At 41.5% G+C, this 8,684-nt stretch overlaps 1 long non-coding RNA gene and 1 pseudogene across 1 annotated transcript; one reads left to right on the forward strand and one right to left on the reverse strand.

The window, feature by feature from the left end:
- Window positions 1–2,459: 2,459 nt before the first annotated feature.
- On the forward strand, window positions 2,460–3,681 carry LOC118560062 (annotated as a pseudogene).
- A 35-nt stretch (window positions 3,682–3,716) lies between these two features.
- Window positions 3,717–4,743, reverse strand: LOC118560059. Its single transcript, XR_004929044.1, has 5 exons — window positions 4,702–4,743; window positions 4,413–4,474; window positions 4,150–4,331; window positions 3,919–4,079; window positions 3,717–3,850 (listed from the first exon to the last, which is right to left on the reverse strand). It is a non-coding gene; the product is annotated as an uncharacterized LOC118560059 (long non-coding RNA).
- Between the last annotated feature and the right edge of the window lie 3,941 nt (window positions 4,744–8,684).

The raw sequence follows: 8,684 nt of genomic DNA on the forward strand, positions 1-8,684 counted from the left end.
TTCACCTCCGTAAACGACTACATTGCTCGCTGCCAGGACATCTGGAGAACAACTATCACTGCCCTCACTCGCACCGCAGAGCGGAGCAAGAGGTTTGCCGACCAGCACCGCCGACCAGCTCCGCATTATCGCCCCGGTCAGAAGGTTTGGTTATCCTCCAGAGACGTTTTGTCCAACCCATCCGCTAAGAAGCTTGCTCCCCGGTTCACTGGTCCCTATGAGATAGAGACGGTGATTAACCCGAGCACCGTCCGTTTACGTCTACCCCCTCACTCCCGAGTACACCCTACTTTTCATGTGTCCCAGATCAAGCCCGTTTTGGACAGCAACTTGTGCCCTCCTTCCGGACCCCCTCCACCCTCCCAGGACAGTCAGAACCCTCGGGTTCTCAGGGTTGTGGATGCCCGTCGGCGAGGTAGGGGTCACCAATACCTCGTCGACTGGGAGGGTTGTAGCTCTGAGGAGCGCTCGTGGGTTTCCGCAGCTACTATATTGAATAAGGACTTGATTTCAGATTTTTGGGCTACTCAGCCCAGCACCTCTTCGTCTGGGCCGCCAGGAGGTGGCCGTTGAGGGGGGGGTAGTGTCAGGATTCTCTGTGCTGCTCTACTCTAACTCTATTCCTCAGGTGTGTCTGGTTGGCTGAGGAGGCGTGGCCCACACCTGCAGCTCGTTGCAGGCGGCTTCCTCTGGCTTCTTAAGCAGAGCGCTGACAGATGCAAGACGCCAGAGCCTTAACCAGTCGTGGTACGACGTGGCCTCTGTCCCTACGCTCGGACACCAGCTTGTGAGTTTTTGCTCTTCGTTTTTTGACTAATTTTTGGATCTCTGTTTGCCTCAGATTTTTGTGCTTGGATGCACTCACCCGTCTTGACGTCTCGTTCCGAAGAAACAGACCAGCAGAACCGCCTGCTCAGATTTTGCTCTGGCGCTCCCCTCATACTTCCTGGATGTTACCCAGCGAGGCCTGAGTTTCCCCTCTCCCGGTTCCTGCTGGTTCTGCAATCACTCTGGTCAATCCATCTGTCAACCGTTGCCGACGAGGTTCGCTCAGGATCCCTCGCCAGTTACATCAGCCGTCCTCAGCCACCAGCCGCCTAACTCCAGCTGAGTAGAATCATAGAGTACTCCCGACGCTACTTCTTCCCGGTTAGGTCCGCCCGGCTAAATGGTAAGCAGCGCACTTCTAGCAATTCCCCTGGTTCAACTTTCAGAGTTTCTGACTTCCTCTTTCTTACAGACTCGCCAGCCTTGACGTTCTGACCCAGCCGACTCACCCGTAGTTCCGTCCATAGATCTGCCTGTTTCCTAAAATAAACATCTTAAAACTGTGTTTTGCCTCCCGATCGTATCTGCATGTGGGCTCGTCACCTGAAAACCATGACATTTTGAAGGAATTCCTACACTACATCCAGAATCAACATTTCATTACTTTACTGTAGGTTTTTCAATATAGACCTAGATGATAAGGCATATGGAAAGTCCTAAATTCAATGACAAAGAGAATCTATAGAAAGTGATAAAGTTAATGACGAGAACATCAAAACTCAAATCTCTTTGTCTTTGCAAATAATGAATTGTCAAATATACCAGTTGAAACACCCAAATAACTGCTGATCCTGTTGATTTAGACACCCTGACAATGAATGTTTAGCCCCTCCATTTTAAAATGGACAGTGATTTTAAACTTGACAGTCAAAAAGGGACCTCAGTTAAGTAATTTTTACCATTTAAGGAACAAAGCAAAGGTAAAATCTATTCTTTCAAGGCAAAAATATGGAAACACTACTCTAAGCCTTCATTTCATCATGGCTGGATTAGTGTAATTCTCTTTATCTCTGAATCGGTCAGTCCTCACTCAAATGTCTGCAGCTGGTTCAAATGCTGCTGCACACCTTTTAATGGAAAAACATAAAATAAAGCACATTGCCCGATCCTTGCCTCCCTTCACTGGTTGCCTGTTTATCTTAGAGTTCAGTTTAAAGAACTTCTGTTTGTTTTTAAGGATTTAAACAGCTTATTATTATTGTTGTTGTTTTAAACTGTTGAGTTTTTACTCAATTTTATTAGATGTTATTTTGTTTTACTACATGTTAAAGTGCTCTTCAAATAATGATGACAATGATGATGATTATGATCACAAGAAACTTTTGCATCATCACCCCGAAGCTGGAAAGAAAATTTAATGATCAGAGGCAGGGGACCCAGAATTCAGCCAGACCAGCAGAGGTTCAGATCAGAGGTCCGTTCTTCGTACGTCGCTAACTCAGTTAGCAGGATTTCATTGTTGACGATTTGGCATGATCTTGGATCGTTTGGTTCTTCGAAACTCATCCCGGATTTGCTGTCATAGCAACAGGTGCGCTAAATTAAGCCGCAAGCAGGCTTATTTCATGTAAACAAGATTAGATTGCAGCTGTATAAAGGGGAGGAGATAGGGAAGTCTGTCTGCCGTAGCCATGTCTTGTCCGTTTTTAAGACAGCAACCTGTTGCGGAAGGTGCAAGAATAATTCGCCGAGCTTTTCGAATATTACGCGTATTGTGAGACAGACAGGATCCTTTAGCGCAGCGCGACAGTGTAATTTTGGAAAGATATAATTTTTCCCGTGAGGGCGTTATTTACATAATTAATTTGTTGGAACCACACATTAAGTGTTAAACACGGAGGAGTCGGGCTTTGACAACTGCGCAGACTGTGTGTGCGTTGCCCTCAGATTTTTTGCGAGTGGCACTTTTCTTTACACCATTGGCGATGCCGAGAACTTGGTGAAGAGTGCTGTCTGTCATGCCATTCGCAAAGTGTACCTGGCACTGAAGCAGTTTTTAGGGTTTTTTGTGGCATTTCCAAGCCACTTAAGACCCAAGGTTGTAAAGCAGAATTTTTTGCTAGTGCAGGTTCATTTTTATTCGTTAATGAAATGCAATCATGACCATGCCAAAAAGTAGTACCTATAGTATGTCTTTCAGGCTTCCCTAATGTAATTGGTGCCATAGACTGCACACACATCCCCATCAAGGCCCCACCAGGCCCAAATGAAGTGGATTTTGTAAGTCGAAAGGGGTTTCACAGTGTAAATGTGCAGGTAAATTACTGTACAATTTAATTTTCCAGGTTAGCAATATTAGTTAAAAAAAAAAAAAAAAAAAAAAGGAATGGAATCAAAAGTTATGTAGTTGACTGACTAAAATCTCATAGATGTTGTGTGACTGCATCTGATCACAAATGTGGAGGCAAAATGGCCAGGATCAGTTCATGACTCGAGGATTTTCCGAGAGTCACATTTATTTACATTATTTGAACGTGGTAAGGAAACAAATGTCAGGGTCACAGTATTAAACACACTTATGCTGAGCCTAACAAAATGGCATTTTCCATTACAGGGGATTTTGACGGGATCCTGCTTGGAGACAGTGGCTATGCCTGCAGGCAGTATTTTATGACGCCCTTCCCTGACCCAAACCCTGGATCACAAACCGGATACAATGCTGCTCTAGCCAGGAGGGCACGCATTGAAATGACGTTTGGACAACTGAAGCAAAGATTTCAGTGTCTGAAAAGTCTGAGGGTTGTACCTGACAGGGCGTGTGACATTATTGTTGCATGCGTCATATTGTACAATATTGCCACCATCAGAAAAGAGAGGATCCCTGTGGTGAGGGTGCAGCCTGATAATGACGACCTCCAGCCAGTGCACATGGACCAACCTAGTGGCAGAGCTGCACGGGACAGAATTGTGGAGCACCATTTTTGAATGTTTAATAAAAAAGACAACACACATATGCTTAGTTCCTGTAGTTTTATTTAAGTGATTAGTCTTTATGGAGAACTGCCAGCAAGTCATCTTTTGCCTGCAATAAGAGATGGTTATGTAAAGTCGGCAATACTACTATGTGTCAAATGGTGTATTTGCACTTACTCTGAAGTTCCTGTTGAAGCAACTCGATCTGTAGTGAAAATTTTCTCTTTCTCAAGTCGTCAAGTTGAATTTCTCCTCTTAATTTGCATTTTTTTAACTCCAAATATTCAATTTTTTGTTGAAGATGCCTTTTATAAAAGGGAACGGATGTCACCCTGTGTCTATTTGTGAATGAAAAAGACAGTCAAAACATGCCTCAAAAGTAAAAAATAAAAGTACAACACTGTCCACCTCTGAATCAGTTGCTTGTGCAGACTCTTCTTCAAGCCTTTCTCCAGCTATGGACTCCTGAAACTCATATTGAAGGCAGAAAGAATAGGTACACAAGTATACACAAATTAGTGTAAAGTTATTTATGCACTTACAGGTTCTTCCTCCAAGGGACAGTCTTCTGAGAGGGTTTCTTCACTGTCCTGTGCAATAGAAATAAATGGGTGTTATAAAGTGTTAAATTTTCTTCCCTTAATGCAAGTTGGGAAAAGTACACAACTTACCGCATATGCCTTAGCCACCACTTGCTTGGGAACAGGTAAAAGTCTTGGTGTATTTTGTAAAACTGCAAAAAAAGGGGGTGGGGGGGGGGGGGGGTTGTAATTAGAATTAACTCCACTGAAAAAAAGTATAATGTAACATTAACTCAGAGAAAAATTTTATACTAACAAAAAGTTGAGAAGTTTGCATTTTTGGTTGAAATTACTGTAACAGCCATTTGAATTATACTACATTTAGTTGAATCGCAACAAATAACATTACATGTACTAAGAGAAAGCTCATTTAGCCTACCAGTAATGAATGTGTTGCTGCCACTGGTCCCTGGCATTGGGTCTGAGGAGGAGCTGCCCCCGGGGATGCCCTCCACAAGGGCTCGGTGTTCATTTAATCCAGGGGCCAGCTCCTCTGCTGGGGTAGTGTGGTGGTGCAGGACCTCCACCTGTTTTGTTTTTTCAGCCTTTTTCTTGGTGGCTGTTATAAACAAATCATTTAACAGTGGCTTTTAAATAGGAAGAAGTTGCTTTTAAAAATACAGTATAATAATTAAATACTACCATTTTGAAGAATATTCTTGTATTTGACTTTTACTTGTTCCCATGTTCTATTGGGTTCCGTGGAGGCTCTGACATAAAAAAACAAAAACAAAGCAAATATGAAATTAAAATGCAAAAATACATACTGTAGAAAGTTATAGAAACATCTACCATGGACAGTACTTACGCATTTAATTTGTCTGCTACTTTTTGCCAGCCCTCTCTCCTGGCTTTAGCAGCCTTTGATGTGTTTCCCGTCGTTTTAAAACGACTCAAATTCGCCGTAGCCTTCCATTAAGAGCTCTTGTTCTGCCTGTGAGAAAAACAGCGCGTTCTTTGGCCATGCTGAACAGCCAATAGTAGCGCTGCTGATCATCATGTCTACTATCGATACATTTGCCCTTTTAAACAAATGCATGGTCGCGCAATCATCTCAGATAACTCAGTCCAGCCATACTAATCATAAACAACAGGTGTGTTCGAAGATCCCAATTAGCCGGATCAGGATTAGCTGGATGAAATCATCTTGGATGTCTCATTTGATCTTGGATGTTTTAAGCAACGAACGAAGAACGGACCCCAGGTTCTTTTATTAACTAATATCAAAAACAGGGAAAAGCCAAAGAGACTGTCGAAACAAAAGACGGCAGATAAAAAAAACAGTCCAGCAGGGCAGGTGAAACAGGAACAGACAGAACAGGATGGCTCAAGTTTCTGGAGACAAGGGAGTCAAAAATCCAAAAGCAAAACATAAACTGAATATTGCATGAGGAGACTCACCCATAAACTCGACGACCTGGCACTGATGTCTGGTCTCAACAGTTTATATGGAGGAGGAAGCAGGTGAAACCAGTTAGAGATTATTGCAGCAGGGGTGGAGTAAGGCAGGTGTGCAGAGTAAGTAATTAGACCAGACATCAGTGCTGAGGCTAGATATGGAAAATTAGATGGGATAATGAAATAAATGGAAGGCAGCTGTATAGGGTACAAAAAACAGTTGATGTAACAAGGATTAGAGGAATAAACAGGAGGGAGGAGATAATCATGAATCCAATAAGAACCGGTCACAGTTTATTAAATGGCACTCTTTTTAAGATGAGGAAACATCCTACTGGTTTTTGTAGGTGGTGTGGAAATGTAGAAACAATGGAACACATTTTTATTAGTTGCAGAAAATATGTAAATCAAAGAACATTATTAAAAACAGAATTAGGTGTTAGTGGGGAATTGAAATTTGAGAATGTGGTTGAGAAGTTAAATAGTATTGAGGGAAAGAAGAAGATTTTTAGTTTTTTTTTTTAATTCTGGGATCATGATGAGGATTTGAAGGATATATATAGATCAGAAGAATAGATCAGAAACCAAACCTAAACTAAAAAGCTGACAGGACAAGTGAACAGGAACAGAAACTACGCCAGACTTGATTAGAAACAAAACAACCCATAAGTACAAACCAAGGGTCAGTTCTTTGTACGTTGCTTAAAACATCCGAGACCAAATGACACATCCAAGATGATTTCATCCGGCAAATCATGATCCGGCTAATTGGGTTCTTCGAACACACCTGTTGTTTATGATTAGTATGGCTGGATTGAGTTATCTGAGATAACTGCGCGTTCATGCATTTGTTTAAAAGGGTAAATGTATCGATAGTAGAAACAATGATCAGCAACGCTGCTATTGGCTGTTGAGCATGGCCAAAGAACGCCCACAGTTTTTCTCTCAAGCAGAACACGAGCTTTTAATGGAAGGTTATGCCGAATTTGAGTCATTAATTAAAACGACAGAGAACAATTGAAGTTCTGCTAAAGCCAGGAAAGAGGGCTGGCAAAAAGCAGCAGGCAAATTAAATGCGTAAATACTGTCCATGTTAGATGTTTCTATCACTTTCTACAGTATGAATTTTTGCATTTTAATAATTTCATATTTACTTTGTTCTTTTATGTCAGAGCCTCCACGGGAGCCACTAGAACATGGGGAAAAAGTGAAGTACAAGAATATTCTACAAAATGGTAGCCTTTAATTATTATACTGTATTTTAAAAAGCAACTTCTTCCTCTTTTTTAAAAGCCACTGTTAAATGATGTGTTTGTCTGTTAATAACAGCCACCAAGAAAAAGGCTGAAAAAAACAGGTTCTTTTTACTTTTGTTACTTCCTTTTTCTTTTCACAAAATGACACAGGGTGCCATTCGTTCCCAATACAAAAGGCATCTTCAACAAAAAAAATTATATTTTGACCTGAAAAAACGCAAATTAAGAGGAGAAATTGAATGCCACAACTTGAAAAAGAGAAAAATTGCACTAGAGATCGAGTTGCTTTAAAAGGACCTTCAGAGTAAGTTCTAATACACCATTTGACAGTAGTATTGCTGACTTTACATAACTATCTCTTATTGCAGGCAAAAGTTGACTTGCTGTCTTTTCTTTATAAAGAATTGTTTAAATGAAACGACAGGAACTAAGCATTATTTGTTTTGTCTTTAATTAAACATTAAAAAAAATTGTGTTCCACAATTCTGTCCCGTCCTCTGCCACTGGGTGGTCCAAGTGCACTGGCTGGACAGACTTCCCTATCTCCTCCACTTATAAAGCTGCGATCTAATCCTGTTTACATGAAATAAGCCTGCTCTCGAGCAGGTTTAAGATTGTGCACATGTTGCTATGACAGCAAGTCCAAGATGAGTTTCGAAGAACCAAACGATCCAAGATCATGCCAAATCGTCAACAATCAAATCACGCTAACTGAGTTAGCGACGTACGAAGAACGGACCCCTAGAACAGAAAATAAAGCTAAGACTAAAACTGAATGAAACAACATGATAAACTAAAACAATAAACAAGCTAAACAAGAACCTAGGCAAGACAAAACTCAAAGTAGCCAGAGAACCTAAGACAGGAGAGTAAAATAACTTACATAACATAAACCAGAACAGAATCCAGAATATTACAGAAAAGAGACAAAAAGATTTTTCACACCTCACTTAGTAACTCAAGGAATTATTTTAAACTAAATATTTTAGGCTAAAATATTAAACTGTTTATTGGTTGTTGTTTTTTCTTCAATCCCACCGTTATGTTTAGTAATTTCTGCCAAAATCTGCAGCATTTTCATTTCATCCATCTGAATGCAGTATTTGCAAGCCCTACTCTGATTGGATGGAAAGAAACTTGTCTGTGATTGGCTGGTGAGGTGGACAGTTTTTGAAGTCACAAGCACACAGACAGAGTCGAGCGAGCGCACAACTGGTGTTGAGCGTGGAAGTAGCAGGTCAAGGGCAGACACGGAACCGAGCGCGAGCATAATGGATTGAGAAGAGTTTATCAGTTATGAGCGCGCGCGCATGATGTTTAAACGATGAATACCTGTCTCACTGCGCGCTTAAACAAAAGACACAAATATCGCTCCAGAAGTGGGTATACGTAATGCTGACTGAAAAATAAGTGGGTATACGCCGTATGCCCGCATACACCCTGAACTACAATGTCCGTCTTCATGTGAGATCGTAAAGCATTGACAACCATTATGCAAAGCTTAATTTTTTTTCAAACACGCCAAAATCCTTCGTCATCCTTACCATCGACTGACTGTCAATGTCCCTCCGTGGGGTCTGCTCTCCTTGGCTGGTGACGGCCGGTCCTGGTCTATGTAGGACATCATGTACTCAATGCAGCTGTACTCATCAAGCACATATTGAATGTCCATGTTGGCATTCCATGCCCCGAGGAGATCAGGGTTGTA

Source organism: Fundulus heteroclitus, unplaced genomic scaffold (genome assembly GCF_011125445.2).
Source record: "Fundulus heteroclitus isolate FHET01 unplaced genomic scaffold, MU-UCD_Fhet_4.1 scaffold_371, whole genome shotgun sequence".
NCBI classification, from domain to species: Eukaryota; Metazoa; Chordata; class Actinopteri; order Cyprinodontiformes; family Fundulidae; genus Fundulus; species Fundulus heteroclitus.